The 18895-nt window shown below is 42.4% G+C and overlaps 1 protein-coding gene across 4 annotated transcripts in view; it reads right to left on the bottom strand.

Moving 5' to 3' along the window:
• Window positions 1-10171, bottom strand: part of SPATS2 (spermatogenesis associated serine rich 2) — a 112384-nt gene extending 102213 nt beyond the window's left edge. Inside the window, exon 1 of one of the 4 annotated variants that reach the window (XM_090273117.1) lies at window positions 10107-10171. The gene's annotated coding sequence lies outside the window, so the exon portion shown is untranslated. The other 3 variants (XM_090273116.1, XM_090273115.1, XM_090273113.1) reach the window with 3 other exon arrangements.
• Between the last annotated feature and the right edge of the window lie 8724 nt (window positions 10172-18895).

The following is an 18895-nucleotide window of genomic DNA, read 5'->3' as shown; positions in this document are numbered from 1 at the left end:
TCACCAGAGGAAGTAGTAGAGGAGCAGAAATTCAAAGCCAGATCTGTGCAAAATAATTGGACTCCTCTTTAATTGTTGTTGTTGACCCTCATAGCCCCTCTCCCCAACAATTAATTTTATGCCCAGCTATTTATAATCCTACTTATTATGTGATACAGCAACTTTTATGTGATACAGCTAACAGGTCTGTGCTCTTAACATGTCATACAGCTTCCCTATTTTAATAAGAAATTAGAAGGAAAATATTACAATATGGGAATATTATAAATAACTCTTAGTATTAGCCTGATTATAACCAACACCACTCAGTAAATCCACATTTCAGGCCTCAAAAAGTTCATCTGCCAAGAACTTTAATAATATACTTAGGATTATTTCACAATGGAAATGATTAGCCAGTAGTGTGTGAAAGGATATGTCCTCAGCTTTACTGCCCAATCAAAAATGTAATCATGTAAAAACTGAATATAATTCTACTTAAATGTTAAGACTTCAAGTAAAAGGAATCAGGATGAAGGTATCAAATATTCGTCTTTTTTCAGGAGCTTTCCCTATGTAATCAAATTAGATGCCCAAACACAAATTTAGTCATCATTGCTGTTGCATTGTTTCAAGAGCATCTGCTCCCAAGTTACATGGCATCACATATTAATACCTTGTAGTCTAACTTATAGGATCATAACATCACAGATAGGCAAACAAATGACAAATGTCAAATATCAACCTGTAAAAGACTGCCATAAAAAATGTACAACCTTTGAATAGTGACAAAGGTGAAAAAGATTACCCAATAAAGCCTTGTTTAAAGCCCTGTCCACGTAACAAAAAATTAGATAAACCCATCTCAAGAAACCTACTGGTTACTGACTAGTATGATATAACAAAACAACAAGTTTGTATCTAAGCTAAATGGCTGATTTAGTCTGGGGTGGCTCTGGACCACCTACTATTCGGGTACAATACTTTAGCTTCCTGTCATTCCATCTTAGTTATAGTCAAGTTTCATCGTTTTCATCAAATCCGTGGAAGCTTCTTATGATGAGATCCTTGTTTTGAGCGCTTGTGCAGGACATGCAGGGAAGCTATGAAGGCAATTTACTATAAAGACATAAGAGGATAACCAAACGAAGTAGGCTGAAGAGTCAGTCACTTCCATCATATGCTAATGTATATTTCAACTCAATGTAATAGAAGATAACCAGGAAGAGCCAGCAGTGAGCTGAACACACTGGCATGCTATAAGCAGAGACCAAGTGGCTACTTTTATGAAAAGTACTGCTCTACTGGCAGTTTTAGTCTTAAAACAACAGCAAATCATTTACTACTGGACAGATCATGTGTACTCAAGAAAGGGAAGACTGCAGGTTTTTTCAAAATTATCTTTTCACTCCTATACAGGTCAGTAGGAACTAACATCATTGGCAGCATCTTCAAATACAAAACATATCTTCACGAATCTATAATGATTCATCTACAATCATATAATTGCCTCATCAAACACCTCCTTCTTCTCCTCAGTCCCAATCCTCTTTAGCCAATTCTAAAGAACACACATGCATACTCTCCACAACTAATAATCATGTCATTTTGCTAATTAAGTAATGTAAAAATCCTCTTAACCAGCAACCTAAGGTTATTATTTAGGGTTTAAACTAGTAAGAATACTTTGCTAACCCCTAAGCACAAATTTGTCATAACGACAACTACAGAATGGCTTTAGCGAATGCCTACATCCTCAGACCCTACAGAATGTTTTAAGGGCCTGGATCTGTGTTGAAGATGCTGTATATATTTCAGGAACCCACTCTTAAACGCTGCCATGGTAGATTTGAACATGGATACTAAATGCTGGCCTCTGACCAACCTTCAATATCCAGTAACCTAAAGAAAGGGTGTTTACAAACGTTAAATCTTTAGAAATATTTCAGAATCAACACACCACCTCCAAGGTAAGTATGGGCTTACAAAATCTCCTATGAGATTCCCAGAAAACGGCACATGAACCTGAAGTCCCTTTGGAACCCAACAATCTCAAGAAGCAAGATACATGGATAATTAACCTCCTGGTGGCATTTAGAAAAAATGACATGAGAGGTTAGGCTCATGCTCAGAGACAGTTCACTGTCAGTCTGCAACTACTTCTACCTACTGTGTTGGTACTGTGTGTCAACTTTCTCTCACATATGAAGGGAGTGGAAAAAATGGAGTCAAACAAATGACTTCAGCCCATTTTACTTCCTGTATTACAGCTACCTTCTTGACATATTTAAAGCATATAGCAGACACTAAAACCTATTCAATGAATGAGGAAGGGATACCAAAGATAAGCAGTAATCAGTAGCCCATAAAGGTAAAACATTTTAAAATTTAAAAGAGTACCTTAAATTTCAATCAAAGGCAGCAAAGTAAACTGAATGCTCTACACTACTGACATGTTTTTCACATATACATACAGATAATGTTTTTGAAATGATTACCCACATTTACAGGTATGACTGAAAAGAGCTGCATATAACAAATGGTTCCTTCCACATCAGATACATTTCACACTATAGAACAGAAACTCCCGTTTTATTCCAGCTGAAATGTCTAAAAGATTTTCAAAAGTACTTTTATTGCTAAATTGAAACATATTTTAATGTGCCTGCCAGATGTCATGATAAATATAAGTAGGCAGAAACTAAGAGAAAGCCATGAAAACTGAGTAAATCATTTCCTTTTGAATTATTCCCAGGATAAGTGTCCTACAAACAGTACAGAAGACATTAGTAGAGGAAACATCATCCCTCAAACATAAGGCCAAGCACTACTTTCAGGTAAACACATCATAAAACCACCATTTACAAGTAACCAAGCTTCCTTAAAAATATCAAACACAGAATTACCATATGACCCAGAAATCCCACTTCTAGGTTGATACCCAAAAGAACTGAAAGCAAAAACTCAATCAGATATTTATATACCAATGCTCACAGCAGAATTATTTGCAATAGCCAAAAGGTGGAAACAATCCAAGTATCTATTGACAAACAGATCAGCAAAGTGTGGTATACACATACTGTGGAATATAATGCAGTCCTAAAAGGGAACAAAATTCTGACACAGGCTAAAACAATGAACCTTGAGGACATTGTGCTAAATATGCCAGACACTAATAGACAAATTCTATGATTCCATTTATATGAGGTATCCAGAGTAGTTATATTCACAGAGACAGAAAGTAGAATGGTGGTAGCCAGGAGCTGGGAAAAGAAAATAGGGCGTTACTGTTTAGTAGATACAGAGTTTCTATTTGGTAAGATAAAAAGTGTTCTGGAGGTACATGGTGGTTATGGTTGCATAGCAATGCGATTACACTTTAATGCCACTGAAATGTACACTTAAAAGTGGTTTAGGGGGATCTGGGCAAGATGGCAAAGTAGGCAGACATGGCTCGTCTCCTCGCACAACCGCATCAAAATTACAGCTAAAATACAGAACCACCATCAGCCAGAACCGTCAAAAATGGAGTTGAATGGAAGTTTTACAACTACAGAATGAAAGAAACCACATCCATCGAGACAGGTAGGAGGGGCGCAGACGCAGAATGGGCGGACCTCTCACCCACGCGTGGTGGATAACAATTTGGGAGGAATACCTCAGGAGCGAGAAGTCCCAGCCCCACACCAGGTCACCCAGCTCAGGGTTCCAGGGTTCCAGTGCCAAGAAGATAAGTCCCCACAACTTCTGGCTGCAAAAACCAATGGGGACTGAGCCTGTTGAAGAAACTGCTGGAGCCCCAAGCAGTTTTTAAAGAAACCACACTGGGACTCACCTACTCAGACTCACTCCCTCTGAGCTCCAGCACCAGTGTAGCAGCTAGAAAGGCACCACTGGTACACAGGGAGAAACTGAAGTGTCTGAAGTGTCTGGCATCAAGGCCAATAGAGGCCGTTGTCCCTTTTCTGATTCCTCCTTCCACAGAGCCAGCAAGCTGGTGCCATATCTGATGCCATATCTGGGACTCCATCAATCTGGCTAATACTGTTTGATCGGCCCTTGGAATCCCTAGAGACTCCACAACCGCCCCCCAACGAACCTATGGACCAATCTACAGGCCCACCCAAACTGCTTTGCTTTAGGATTTTCTTTTTTTAAGATTTGATTTATTTTAGAGAGAGGGGAAATGAGGATGAAAGAGAGGGAGAAAGAACCAGCCTTCCAGCCAAGATGGAGGTGTAGAGGACAAGCTGAGTCTCCCTCCACAACTAAGAAGGAATACAACTACCTCAAAACTAGAAACAACCAGAAGTTCCAGAAAATCACACTGCATAGAAATCCAACAAACAAACATATAAAGAAGAAATACTCATCCAGACAGGTAGGACGGGGCAGAGCCGGGGGCGGTGAGGACGCAGTGTGGTGGTGGCAGCAGTGGTGGCAGCGGCAGGCTGGCAGAAAACACAGTTACAGGTTTTAAAAAGTCAGGAGGGACACCTGGGGAGCATTCTCAGCTCCTCGCCAGACCCCGAAGCTCATAGTCCCAGCACCAGGGAAAATCAAGCCTCATTGCTTCTGACTGTGCAAACCAGTGAGGGTTGGGGTGGAGGCAGAAACTGCCGGTCTCTCAGCAGAGTCCGCTTGTTTAAAGAGCCCTCACAGTCCTAGAACGTCCGCTCTGGGAACGACAGCCAGGGCAACAGCTAGAGAGGCACCAGTTCCATACAGAAGTGGGAGAAGTACCTGGAAAAGGGGTGAGTGCTGGGCAAGCGACATTGTTCCCTCTCAGACCCCTCCCCCGCATACAGCGCCACAACGTGGTGAAATAGGTCGCCCTGTACTAACGAATTCCTAAGACTCTGCCCCTTACAACATAACAGGAGGGACAACTCTACCTATGACACAGAGGCAAACAAACACAGGAGCCTGTCAAGATGAGGAGACAGAGAAGTATGGCCGAAAAGGGGGGAACGGATCAAGGTTCCAGTGGGAGAACTAAGTGACCAGGAGATAGCCAACCTAACAGATGAGGAGATAGACAACCTAACAGACGCAGAATTTAAAACACTGATGATAAAGATGCTCACAGGCTTGACAGATATGCTTAAGTATGGCAAATGCATAAGAGAAGTGAAGGCTATGTTAAGTGAAACGAAGGAAAATCAACACAAAACCAATGGTGAAGGGAAGGAAATAGGGGTTCAAATCAATGATTTGGAACATAAGGCAGAAAAAAACAGTCAACCAGTACAGAATGAGGAAACAAGAATTGAAAAAAATGAGGAGAGGCTTGTGAACCTCTGGGACAACTTTAAATGTGTCAAATCCAAACCATAGGGGTCCCAGAAAGAGAAGAGGAAGAGCAAGAAATTGAAAACGTATATGAAAAAATAATGAAGGAAAACTTCCCTAATTTGGCAAAGGAAATAGACATACAATTCCAGGAAGCACAGAGAGTCCCGGGTAGGCCGGACCCAGAGGGGACCACACCAAGATACATCATAATTAAAATGCCAAAGGTTAAAGATAAAGAGAGAATCTTAAAAGCAGCAAGAGAAAAGAAGAGTTAGCTACAAAGGAGTTCCCATAAGACTATCAGCTGATCTCTCAAAAGAAACTTTGCAGGCAAGCAGGGACTGGCAAAAGTATTCAAAGGATGAAAAGCAAGGACCTACAACCAAGATTATTCTATCCAGCAAAGCTATCATTTAGAATGGAAGGGCAGATAAAGTGCTTCCCAGACAAGGTAGAGCTAAAGGAGTTCATCATCACCAAGCCATTATTACATAAATGTTAAAGGGACTTATATAAGAAAAAGGTCAAAAGTATGAATATTAAAATGACAAGAAACTCACAACTATCAACACAGAACCTAAAAAACAAAAACAAACTAAGCCAACAACCAGAACAGGAACAGAATCATAGGTATAGTGCTTATCTGGAGGGTTATCAGCTGGGAGGGGGTAAGGGGAGAAATGCTGCAGGGATTAAGAAGCATAATTGGTAGGAACAAAATAGACAGTGTGATGTTAAGAATAGTATAGAAAAGGATGAAGCCAAAGAACTTACATGCATGACCCATGGACATGACCTGGGGTGGGGGGATTGCTGGAGGGAAGTGGGGTACTGGGCAGACTGCGGCAAAGGGGGAAAAAATTGGAACAACTGTAATAGCATAACCAATAAAATATACTTAAAAAATGGTTTAAATGGTAAGTTTTGTTAAGTATAATTTACCACAATTTTTAAAAAGTAATCAAGCAAGAACAATCATCAAATTTTTGTGGCAAAAATATATCTGTAGAGGAGGCAGAAGTCTGTAACGGGCCTGCTCCACTGTCATCCTCCAGAGCCTGGATGACTTACCTGAAAGTCAAGATCTCAGAATAGCCCTGGCCGGGTGGCCTAGTTGCTTGGAGCATTGTCCCATACAAGAAAAAGTTGCGGATTTGATCCCCAGTCAGGATGCACATGGGAAGCAACCAGTCAATGTTTCTCTCTCACACTGATGTGCTACCACCCCCACTTCCTCTCTCTCTAAAATCAATAAACATATCCTTGGGTGAGGATAATTTTTTTTAAAGTATCCCCAGTTTGCTAAAAATAATAAAACATTAGATGTTTAAAGTAAGTTTTTTTTTTTTAAATCTCAGAATACAGGAGGGATGGACATGCCATTTTTATGTTGCTACAGATTTATACCAAGCAACTGAAGAAGCTGAATTATATTCTACAAGAGGTTATTTGTTAAATGAATGAGCACCAGGTCCACAGGTAGGGGCTTGTGAGAGGCAACGGATGGATGTATCTCTCACACATGGATGTTTCTCTCCCTCTCTTTCTCCCTCCCTTCCCCTCTCTCTAAAAATAAATAAAATCTTTTTAAAAATTTTTAAAAAAAGCTTTTCCTTCCCGTCTCCAATGGAAGCAGCAAGATTGAAATAACCAGTTTTACTTCTCACAAAGAAGCACAATGGATCCTGAAGAGTGACTTTTAAGATCCCGATTTTAATATGGTTGTTCTACAGAGGGAAACTACAAGCAGCAATTTAAAATAACAACAATAATAATACAAACTTCCTTCACTGCTATTAACTGACTTTGTACAAGTTATTTAACCTTTCTGGGCCTCATCTGAAAAATAGGGATCATGTTTATACCTACCTTTAAGGATTGTTTGAAGATTTTATAAGGTAATATTTATATTAAAAACACACTGAGTCAATGCCTAGAATACATAAATGCTCAACAAATAATTCCCTCCCTTCCTGCCATTTACTAATACCTGCCTTTGCTGCTCCTGTATGGGCCTCCAGGGGCTATGCTGATGTTTTGGCCAGTAACCTATGGCTCCTCCCTCAGGCCCCAGCTGTTTCTCTCAGTTCTAGTTGTTCCACTTGGGGTTTCTAAGAGAATCCTAGCTATATTTAGATATAATGCCAGTACCAATTGTGGACTCAACAGGTGCTTGGAGGGCACGTGAGCACTCAGCAGTTTTTGATTGTTTTCCAGTGTGAACTGGTTTTGGTTCCACAACTGGCTGTCTTGACTTCTACAAGGAAGAGCGCCACATGTGCACAGTACTTCAGCAGTACGCTAAGCAGAAGATTAAGTGTGCTCACAGGGCAAATCCCTAGCAAGATGTTTTAACGCTATTTTCAGGACCACAGATTTATTAAATCACAGGAGCAAACATCCAGTTAACTCTACAGATATGGCCCACTAACCCAACCTTCATCTAAATCACTAATATCGTATCAGACCCAACTTGCAACCAATTCATGCTGCTTGTACTACAATCGAGATTGGAGGAGGGACAAACCTGGAAGACCCACCAGGCACTGAAGATGTAAAGACATCCAACAGAGCTGGGTCTGATTCCAGCTTTAATTACTAGCTCTGTGGCCTCAGTAAGTTATTTCACCTCTTAGTTTACAAAATAGGAAATAATTGTGAGGATTAAATTAAATGAGATAGCCCTGACTGGTGTGGCTCAGTTAGCTGAGCATTGTCCTGCAAAGACAAAGGTCGCTGGTTGCAGGTTTGGTCCCGTTCAGGGCATGTAGGAGAGGCAACTGATGGATGCTTCTCTCCTTCTCTTTCTCCTCTCCCTTCTCCTCTCTCTAAAAATAAATAAAATCTTCAAAAAAAATTAAATGAGATAATGCATCCATAACAATCTTAGCACCTTACCTAGCCCACTGAAAGAGGTCAATAAGGAGCCACCTTATCACTAATAAGGACACTGTACTCACTCCTTGCTTTGTTCAGTCTTTATGGCATATAAGGAAAGTGACAATTTAGATGATTATTTTTGGACCTTTATAAAGTGACCTAATGCTACTATCCAAGACCTAACGGACAAATAAAGGTAAACTGATGAATTCCCAGAAATCTTACATGAGTCAGCAAAACTTAATGCCCAACAAATACAAAGCATAACATGGATTATTTATGAACTCATAAAGGTAACTACAATTTCAAAATCAGTAACCTTGTTATCTAATACCACTCAAAATTTAGTCTGGAAATCCAAGTCTCAAGGAAATGCAAAGATCATAACTCCAGAAATATTTTCCCACAATGTTTTCAAGTAAGGTGATTTTCAAATCACCTTCATTCAAACTAAAAGGTTTAAGACAGCCTGATAATCTGAAATCAGCATTAAGAATTTCTTGAGGCAGCACCCAAGCTCTCTCCCATGAACTTAAAACCAGTAGCAGATAGTACATGAAGTTTTCTCAGTGAGAAACTGCAATTCTAACAAAGTACAGATAACTTTGATTTTATCAAGGCTATTCATCACCTTTTGGTCTTGGTTCTCCCCCAAACACCCTGAACTCTGCATTATCCCTGACCTGACTCAAAAGCAAGATGCCTGTTTCTGGTTACCTGTCCTCTCCTGCTTCATTAACCACACATAAATTACGTACATAACCCGCTGAACAGAAGAGAAATAACTATTTCAGGCACGCTTTTTCAATGAAACGGACTACAAATGAAAACCAAATTATTAAAAGAACAGCTTGCACTCCTTAGCAGAGGGACAAGCCTGAGGAAGATCCACCTTCTAAAAGAACTCAATCATCCTGGATGAATTAGGAGGCAGATGCCACTCTAGTACACCTACCCCATGCTCTCTAACCGGCTGTACCCTTCTACCTGAATTGAAGCCCAAACCACATCTATTTCATTTCTCTGCTCCACTTCGCATTATGTTTCGTTCTCTTCCTCCTCTCAAATGTTCTTCTATCTCTTATTTTCAAATCCCACGTTTTAAAAATTGATTTAGAGAGAGAGGAAGAGAAAGAGAAACACGGATTTCAATGGCTGATTCTTCTATGTGCCCTGACCAGGCATCGAACCCACAACCTTAGCTCATCAGGACGACGCTCTAACCAACTGAGCTACGTGGCCAGGGCCTCCACTTTGCCCCCAACTCTTAAGGACCTCCGGCACCCACTCAGATGACCTTACGCATCGCAACTGCATTCCCAATTCATTGCATTTCTCCCAAATAACCCATTCTTTCAATATTTTCCATCTCTTGCTGTTTCTTAAAATCCAGTACTCCACTCACGGTCACACCAGAAAACCCCCTCACTCCATTGTTTCTCCGGCCTATGCTTTTGCAAACACCCTAACTCTGACCGGTGTGTTTCGGCCCGCCGCAGACCCCAAAAACCTTTCACCATCTGACTACTCCAAGTCCCAAGGGCTCACGTCCCCTCCTCTCCGTACCCAACCCCCAACAACGACCCCTTCCCCAGTGCCCTCCCTCAAGCCCGCTCTGTGCACCTCTGTGCCCCCTTTATCCCCCACCAACCTCCTCCACCCAGCACGCTCAGCTTCACCTACGCTGGGCCCCCGCAGTCGCCGCGTCCCCCCAGTTCCGGGCTCTGCGTCCCGGACGCTCCGGGGTCTGAGAAGAGGAAAGGAGCTCCGCTGTCTGCTTCGCCTCTTCGAGAGACGCTGCCGTCGCCCCCGCGCTGCTCCCTCGGCTCTCCCACAGTCGGACACCTCCCAGCCTCCGCCCTCCCCTTTCCCCACTTCTCTCCTCGGTCGGCGGGCGGACTGGGGATCGCAGGCGCGGCTAGGGGCCGGAGTGCCAGCGGATCTACACCGACCTCGTCAGGGCTCGAGCCGTTCGCCCCGCCCCGGAGCGCGCTCGGGCGCGTGCGCGCCAGCCAGCCAGCTCACAGGGCGCGTGCTCGCGCCGGCGCGAACCCGGCGTGCGAGTGGAAAGGCGCCGGGGAGGAGGCGGTCTCTGGTCATTTGGGTTACCGTTCCTCTGGTGACTAAGTCCCTCACGCCTGAGTTGAGGGAGCTCGGGCGTCGCCGGGGACTGGGATAACAAGGAAGGGGAAGGATTGGAGGAGTGGGTTCGAAACAAGCTCGTAGATTAAAGCGGGGATGGGTGGGACGGGAACTGGCGTCCACGTGCAGAACTGCCATTGCCCAGAGAAAGCGGGCGGCTTGGGGATGGGGAATAGCGCGCTGGGAGTATTGTGCCCCAGCTGGAACTGCCGAAAAGAACCGAAACTCTCAGAGGTGACCGAAGGCGGGCGCCTCCAAGGGAACCGCAGGAGGAGATTTTCTCTCTTGATCCTGGTCTCCCAGGTCGCCCTCCCTTTCGCCGCTGACGTCTCCACCCCATGAATTTTTCCACCACTTTCCCCTTTGCCTCCTTTCAGACCCAAGTTTTACAACAAAAAGGCCATTTCAGATCAACCCGCTGCGAGGAAACACTGGGATGTCTGGATTTGGTGGCCGCTCAGCCTCCTGGGAGGCATGGAGGCCGGGGGCGGGGTGGGGGGGGCGGCGCGGGGAGAAAGCACCGCCCAGGCCTGGCTCAGGGCGAGTCGAGGGTTCTCTACCCCGGCCACGTACCCAGGACACACCGCCTAAGTCCATTGCTGAGTCGGTTTTATGATCTCAGCCGTCTGTATCCATCTGCAGCTGCGGTCAGCCTCACCGCCCGTCGAATCTTTCTGTTAAATATTCCTGTGACTTCGTGGTCAGATTCCCAACCTCCCCAAAGCCAGAACCACTTTTTTTTTTTTTTTAAGATTTTATTTATTTTTAGAGAGAGAGGAAGAGAGGGAAAAGGAGAGGGAGAGAAACATTGATGTGAGAGAGAAACATGGATGGCTTGCCTTTCTTAGGCAACCAATCGTGACAGAAAGAACCGAATCGCAACCCAGGCTTGTGTCCTGTCTGAATGGAATCTGGGATCTTTCAGGACCACGCCCAACCAACTAAAACATACCGGTCAAGGACAGAACCCATAATATATGTGTACCTTCCTAGCCAATATTTTGCATTTGTGAAGTGCTCAACCCCCTGGCCAGCTGTCTATTAGGAGCGGCTACAAGCTGAGAATTTAGATAATCAGCATTAAAAAAATTAATCAGAATCTGTCGTCATGTTTTTATCTTTTGAGGCCAAAGCATAAGTGAATCTGGACAAACTCGAGAGTGTATATGAATGCATACAGCCACAGGCACCATGCAGTTTTAGTGTCCACATACTTACTACTGCAGTTACAGTACACTTTATGGAGTAGTATAGTAAATCTCTACAAGGTCATTGGTTCTTTGATTTTTAACTTTGCGTGGTGTGAGGGGTCAAAAATACCTTGGGGCCCACTGACCCCTGGTTAATACTGCCTAATCTAATCCAATCGTATTATTTACAGATCTAAAGAAACAGAAGAGACTTACGGCCAAGATGGAGATGTAGACAGACACACTGCATCTCCCTCCACAACTAAGAAGGAATACAACTACCTCAAAACTAGAAACAACCAGAAGTTCCAGAAAAATCAAATTACTTGGAAGTCCAGCAAACAAAGATGTAAAGGAGAAATACTCATCCAGACAGGTAGGAGGGGCAGAGTCGGGGCAGAGAGGACGCAGTGTGGTGGCAGCAGTAGCTGTGGGCCAGCGGAAAGCACAGTCCCACGTTTTAAAAAGTCAGGAGGAACACCTGGGGAGCATCCCCAGCTCCTCACCAGACCTCGAAGCTCACAGTCCCAGCACTGGGGAAAATCAAGCCTCATTGCTTCTGACTGTGCAGACCAGTGGGGGTTGGGGTGGAGGCAGAAACTGCCAGTCTCTCAGCAGAGTCCGATTGTTTAAAGGGCCCCCATGGTCCTACAACGTCTGCAGACCCACCCACTCTGGGAACAGCAGCCAGGGCAGCAGCTAGAGGGGTGCCAGTCTGGTGCAGAAGTGGGAGCGGTGCCTGGAAAAGGGTCAAGTGCTGGGCTGGGGTGTTGTTCCCTCTAGGACCCCTCCAACATAACCCCACTTACAACATAACGGGAGCCCCCCCCTTACAACATAACAGGAGCGACAGCTCTACCTGGGACGTGGAGGCAAACAAACACAGGAGCCTGTCAGAATGAGGAGAGAGAGAAGTATGGCCCAAAAGGGGAAACGGTTCAAGGTTACAGTGGGAGAACTAAGCGACAAGGAGATAACCAACCTAACAGAAGCAGAATTTAAAACACTGGTGATAAAGATGCTCAGAGGCTTGACAGACATGCTTGAGTACAGCAAACACATAAACAGAAGAAGTGAAGGCTATGCTAAGTGAAACGAAGGAAAATCCACACAAAATCAATGGTGAAGGGAAAGAAACCGGGGTTCAAATCAATGATTTGGAACATAAGGAAGAAAAAAACAGTCAACCAGTGCAGAATGAGGAAGCAAGAATTGAAAAAAATGAGGAAAACTTCCCAAATTTTGCAAAGGAGATGGACACACAGGACCAGGAAACACAGAGGGTCCCAGGTGAGCTGGACCCAGAGGGGACCACACCAGATGCATCATGACAGAGATGCCAAAGGCGAAAGATAAAGACAGAGTCCTTGGGGCAGCAAGAGAGAAGCCAAGATTTGCCTACAGGGGGATGCCTATAGGACTACCAGCTGATTTCTCAGAGGACATTTTGTAGGCAGGAAGGGACTGGCAAGCAGTATTCAATGTGATGAAAGGCAACCTGCAACCAGGATTACTCTATCCAGCAAAGCTATCATTTAGAATGGAAGGGCAGATGAAGTGCTTCCCAGATAAGGTGAAACTAAAGGAGCTTATCATCACCAAGCTGTTATTATATGAAATGTCAAAGGGAGTTACTTAAGAAAAAGAAGATCAAAACTATGAACACTAAAATGATAACAAGCTCACAACTATCAACAACTGAGTCTAAAAAATAAAAACAAAATCCAACTAAGCAAACCAGAATAGGAACAGAATCATAGGTATGGGGATCATTTGGAGTGTGTCAGCTCGGAGGCGGGAGGGATAGAAATTGGGAAATGATGCAGGGACTAAGAAGCATAATTGGTTGGTACGAAATACACAGAGAGATGTTAAGAATAATATAGGAAAGGGTGAAGCCAAAGAACTTATATGCCTGACCCATGGACATGAACTAAGGTGGCGTGGGATTGATGGAGGGAAGGGGGTTACTGGGCAGAGGGGAGCAAAGGGGAAAGAAACTGGAACTACTGTAACAACAAAATCAAGAAAATATACTTTAAAAAATTAAAATTAAAAAAAAAAGAAACAGAAGAGTAAGTTCGTCATCCAGCTAGTTAGGGCACTACACTGTGTGCTGCTTCCTATTGAATTCTTTCAAATATTCAATTAGAAGCAGACCATCCAAATATCTGCTCTCTTTTCATTCACTAAATTGACATAAATGCTCAATGAGTGCTAAGCGTTGTTCTAGGCACTGGGTCACTTACAAAGAAGAATAAAACAATATCATTATTACCAGGGAGAGTATACACTTGTAATGGAGGATGTAAGCTATTAAATAATTAACTGTAATAACATGCAGTAAGTGCTGAAACAGAAAAGTGCAAAGTGAAATGATGAAAAACTCTTTCACAATTCACCTTCCTTTCCATACAAAATGGGAACAGAACAATAAGTCCTAGTTAATAGGAAACTTCATACTAAAGAATGGAACCTGAACTAACAGAGGATCCAAGATCTCATTCCATAATGAGTGATTTCTTCTGTCGAAAGTCACTCATGAAATGCCTTCATTACAGGGCCTGTTGCTGTTGCAAAACCAATATAGTTTCTTTAGGAGGGCAATTAAGGCCCCACTCTTGGAAACCTTATGGTCTGTTTAGGAAAGACATCAATGCCTCTCCTGAGAGAGCCCCTGATCTAACGAGGGAGTTTTTTTCTATGTGGATATCCCGCTCAAGGAGAAGAGAGGTGGACTAAGGAGCACACCTAGACTCAATCTAGGAGAGCTGTTAAACATCATGGGAAATCTAATGAGATGAAACATATCATATTTAACAGATCTCCTTCAAGGGAGAATTGTGAGTGTGGTTGAGAGGATCATTTTGTTAAAGCCCTGGGGTAGCAATAAATAAGGGTAGGCTCCTCCCAAGGATTTTACTCAAAAAATAGCCATCCAAGGAGGGTGGGTTACATAGTTTATGTCTAGCTGACTGGGCTTTGCAAGTACCCCTACTGCAACTCATGGCCCACCTTTGCCCTTTCTCTATGCAGCATTCAACCTCTCTAAAGATACACTGAATAAATGTTTCAAAAATACCTTCTGGCCCTGACTGATGTGACTCAGTGAGTTGGGCATCATTCCCACAAACCAAAAAGTCGTTGATTCAATCCCTGGTGAGGGCACATGCCTAAGTTGTAGGCCAGGTCCCCAGTTGGGGGCCTGCAAGAAGCAACCAACAGATCAATGTTTTTCTCTAACATCAATGTTTCTCTCCCTCTTTTTCTCCCTCCCTTCCCCTCTCTCTAAAATAAATTTTAAAAATCTTAATTTTAAAAAACACCTTTTGGAATTGGGTTACGAAGATTAATTTTTATCATTGTTCTTTATACCACCTATACATTTTTAATTTTGTATGCTATACTTCACAATAAAATAAAGTGATCATTGCCTGCTTTGAAATAATAGCAGATTGTTTAAAGTCTGTCTATAAATTATATTGGAAGAAAATAAATGTTGAAATAAATACAACACATAATTCTTATGACCTACTCTGAAGAAAACAAACCAAAAAAACTCTGAGATTATTAGAATAACTGCTAAGAGTTACGAAAGAAGATCATTTTGAAATAACATCCGTATGTCTCAGTTCAGCCTTCAGGGAATTAATTTATCCCAGGTTACCTAATGATCCAGTGGAAAGACTAGAACCAAAAATAAATCATGACATAATCTTCACCTTGGCAGATATATTCTGCAGATGTTAACCTGACCTAATTTTATATGTTTCAAATAGATCCCGAAGATGAGAACTTTTCTTGTGTTTTTATTTTGAGTTGATATTTTGTATCTGAGGTGATTGATTGCCAGATTTCATGTTTTTATGAGAAAGAAAAAAAGACTAAAGTTAATAATCTGAGAGACTTAAAAATTTTACTAATTATCTTGGAGACTTGATAATCAATGACTAACCAAGGAACATGATTTTTCAAAGTCTCTTGACTAACGATAAAGCTACAAGCTACAGCATGCATGAAGACAAGCAGAGAACATCTCATAAGGGTGTACTTTTCCCTTTGCTTGGACTACTTCTAATATCTAAGACTATTCATGTTGGCAGTCCAAACTAAGTGCCTTAAAAAATTAGTTTCATGGGTGCTTGAAACTAATTTCTGCTCTGGCGGGTAGCTCAGTTGGTTTGACCATCATCCACATATGCCAAGTTTGTGGGTTCGATCTCCAGTCCAGGCATATACAAGAATCAACCAATGAATACATAAATAAGTGGAACAACAAATCAATGTTTCTCTCTCCCCCCATGTCTCTCGGTCTCTCTCTCCCTCCTTCTCTCTCTCTCTCAAATCATTAATTTAAAAAGAAAGAGAAAAAAACTATTCCAGGTCCAAATAAGTTTAGGAAACACTACACAAAATCAGGTTTAACTGGTTGCTTTACTTCTCAGAGCATTTGATATGTTAATGTGCTTTGTTCATATTTAAGGGGATGCACTATATAGTATGCAGCTTTCCCCCAAGGAAACTTTTTTTTTCTTCAAAGAGACTTCTGTCCAAGGTTTATGTTTCTTTGAATATTCATTCTATAAAGTTCTATTAAAGGGTTTTGATTATGTCAGCATTTTCCATTTTAAAGATAACAAAACCGAGGTCCAAAGACATGGGTAAGATATCCAAATTCAGTCGTGTATCAGATGTTTAGAGCTGGAAAAGGCCTTAAATTATCAAAGGTTAACTTGTTACATCATAAAATTAGTGGCAATGTCAGAACCAAAACTCAGATTTTAAACACTCAATTCAGTGAGAGTGCCTTGCAGGTTCATTAAAAACTTGAATTTGATCTTAAGAGAATTTGTGTCTACCTGTAAGATATATAACTAATACTGCTTTTCTATAAGTTCATTCATGTAATTTCTGCATACTCTTTCATTTATACAGTCTGTCACCATATTTTAAAAATTGGTAATGCCTATCCTCTGTGTTTGTTTTTTGGTTTATAAACCACTCTCAACACATTGTCTCATTTTATTGTCTCAACATCCTTGTGAGATAGACATCATTAACCCCATGTGACAAATTAGGAAACAGGTTTTAAATGGTTAAATAACAAGTTAACACATTTAATAAATGCCCTGTGAGTTGAATTGGGAGAAGATGGTCCCTTCTTTCAAGGGGCTTTGTCATAGTTGAGGAGACAAGACTTACAAACATGAGACAGTACATAAGAAAATGCTAAGTAGAATGTTACAAACTGGACAAGAATGCTGAAGGAATTCAAGGAGGAAAGATTACTGGAAATGGAATTAATTAGTGAAGTCATCATGTAGGGATAAACCTTAAGCTGGATTATAAAAGAAATATAAAGATTTCAGTTAGCAGAAAGAGAAAATAATTATAGGAATGAAGAGTGACATTGGCAAAGGCATTAACATGCAAACAAGAAACACATTGCTGGAAAAGAATTAGAGTTTGAAGGGAGATGGGTCTGAAAGGATCAGTCTCTTTGCTGTGCAAGAAAAGTCAACTGCTAAGAGACAAAGAGTTCCCAGTCAATGAATATAAAATAATATGGTACCACTTGCCGAGAATGAGCGTTTATTTGCTTTCCAACCCAAATAATACAAAAAAGAAGTAAATGTACACTCTCTGCTGTGGACCCCAGGAATGAAAAGGAGAAAGAAACACAAGGAGCCAAGTCTAAACTGGTGGTCAGGGGTATGGAAGAAAAGGTAGGGGAGTAATATGAGCCTCACTAGTCCTCAGATCTGTGAATGGGAAACATCAATAGAAGACAATTCTATGCTTCTCATACCTCTCCCATTCCTTTCTTGATATTAATTCATCTGAAAGGTGCCTGACCCATTGATACTTGGGGGTTGGGGGGAGCCCTTTTGGGTGGCTCTTGCCAAGTCAGGCTCACATGCTAATTCAGTCACCACCCTGCAGAGGATGTTGCCTACAACCTTTCTCAGCCCAGAAATGAGACTGAGGTCTGGCACAGAATGAGTTAAAATGAGTCCTTTCCAACTTTTCCACACAAGGCACTGCTTGGTTCTATTGAACTTGTCAGGTTTAAATACAGAAAATTCAAGGCCTTGCTTAAATTTATAATAATTTTCAAATAAGCTGATGGGCTGTGGAAAGAGTGGATGAGGGATGGAGAGAAAGAGAATTATGAGGAAAAGGGAAAATGAAAAGAGCAACAAACCATTGAAATGAAATCACATTTCGCTGAAACCCCATGTAACTATTCTGCTTTTGTTGTTCAAAACCCACCTCAGCAAAACAAATAAGCAAACAAAAACAGTTAGTTGACAAGTTTCAATGCTTTGCAGTGACTCTAAGAGAAAGGGATGACAAGGAACGCAAAGAGAACAAAAATATCAGCCTCAAAAGCCAAAGCAGTGGCATGAAATGTGCGTTAAAGCAAAGAAACATCTAAGGGAAGAACAATGGGGGAAAGATGGGACAACTGTAATAAACAACAATAAAAAAAAAAATGGAAAAAAAAAAAGACAAGAGTCCTGCCAAGATGGAGACATAGACAGGCATGCGCTGTCTCCCTCCACAACTAAGGAATACAACAACCTCAAAACTAGAAACAACCAGAAGTTCCAGAAAATCAAACTGCATGGAAGTCCAACAAGCAAAGATATAAAGAAGAAATACTCACCCAGACAAGTAGGAGAGGCGGAGCCAGGGAAGAAAGGACCCAGTGTGGTGGTGGCAGCAGCAGCAACAGCGGCACGCCAGCAGAAAGCACAGTTACACATTTTAAAAAGTCAGGAGGGACACCTGCGGAGTGTTCCCAGCTCCTCACCAGACCTCACAGCTCATTGTCCGAGCACTGGGGAAAATCAAGCCTCATTGCTTCTGACTGTGCAGACCAGTGGGGATTGGGACAGAAGCAGAAACTGCCAGTCTCTCAGCAGGGTCCGCTTGTTTAAAAGGCCCCCACGGACCTAGAACACCCGTAGACCCACCCACTCGGAACAATGACCAGGGCAGCAGCTAGAGGGGTGCCAGTCCGGTGCAGAAGTGGGAGAAGTGCCTGGAAAAGGGGTGAGTGCTGCGCAAGCATCATTGTTCCTTCTCTGACTCCTCCCCCGCATACAGAGCTACAACGTGATGAAACAGGTCGCCCGTTACTGATGAATCCCTAACGCTCCGCCCCTTACAACATAGTAGGAGCGACAGCTCTCCCTGGGACACTGAAGCAAACAAACACAGGAGACTTCTGGCCAAGATGGAGGCCTAGACTGACACACTCCATCTCCCTCCACAACTAAGAAGGAATACAACTACAACAAAACCAGAAATAACCAGAAGTATCAGAAAATAAGTGGAATTCCAGCATATGAAGTTATAAAGAAGTGGTGCTCATCTGGACAGGTAGGAGGGGCGAAGCTGGG

Source organism: Furipterus horrens, unplaced genomic scaffold (genome assembly GCF_987537825.1).
Source record: "Furipterus horrens unplaced genomic scaffold, mFurHor1.1.pri manual_scaffold_4, whole genome shotgun sequence".
NCBI lineage: Eukaryota > Metazoa > Chordata > Mammalia > Chiroptera > Furipteridae > Furipterus > Furipterus horrens.
Note: the sequence above shows the minus strand (reverse complement) of the source record. Positions and strands in the feature narration are given on the sequence as shown.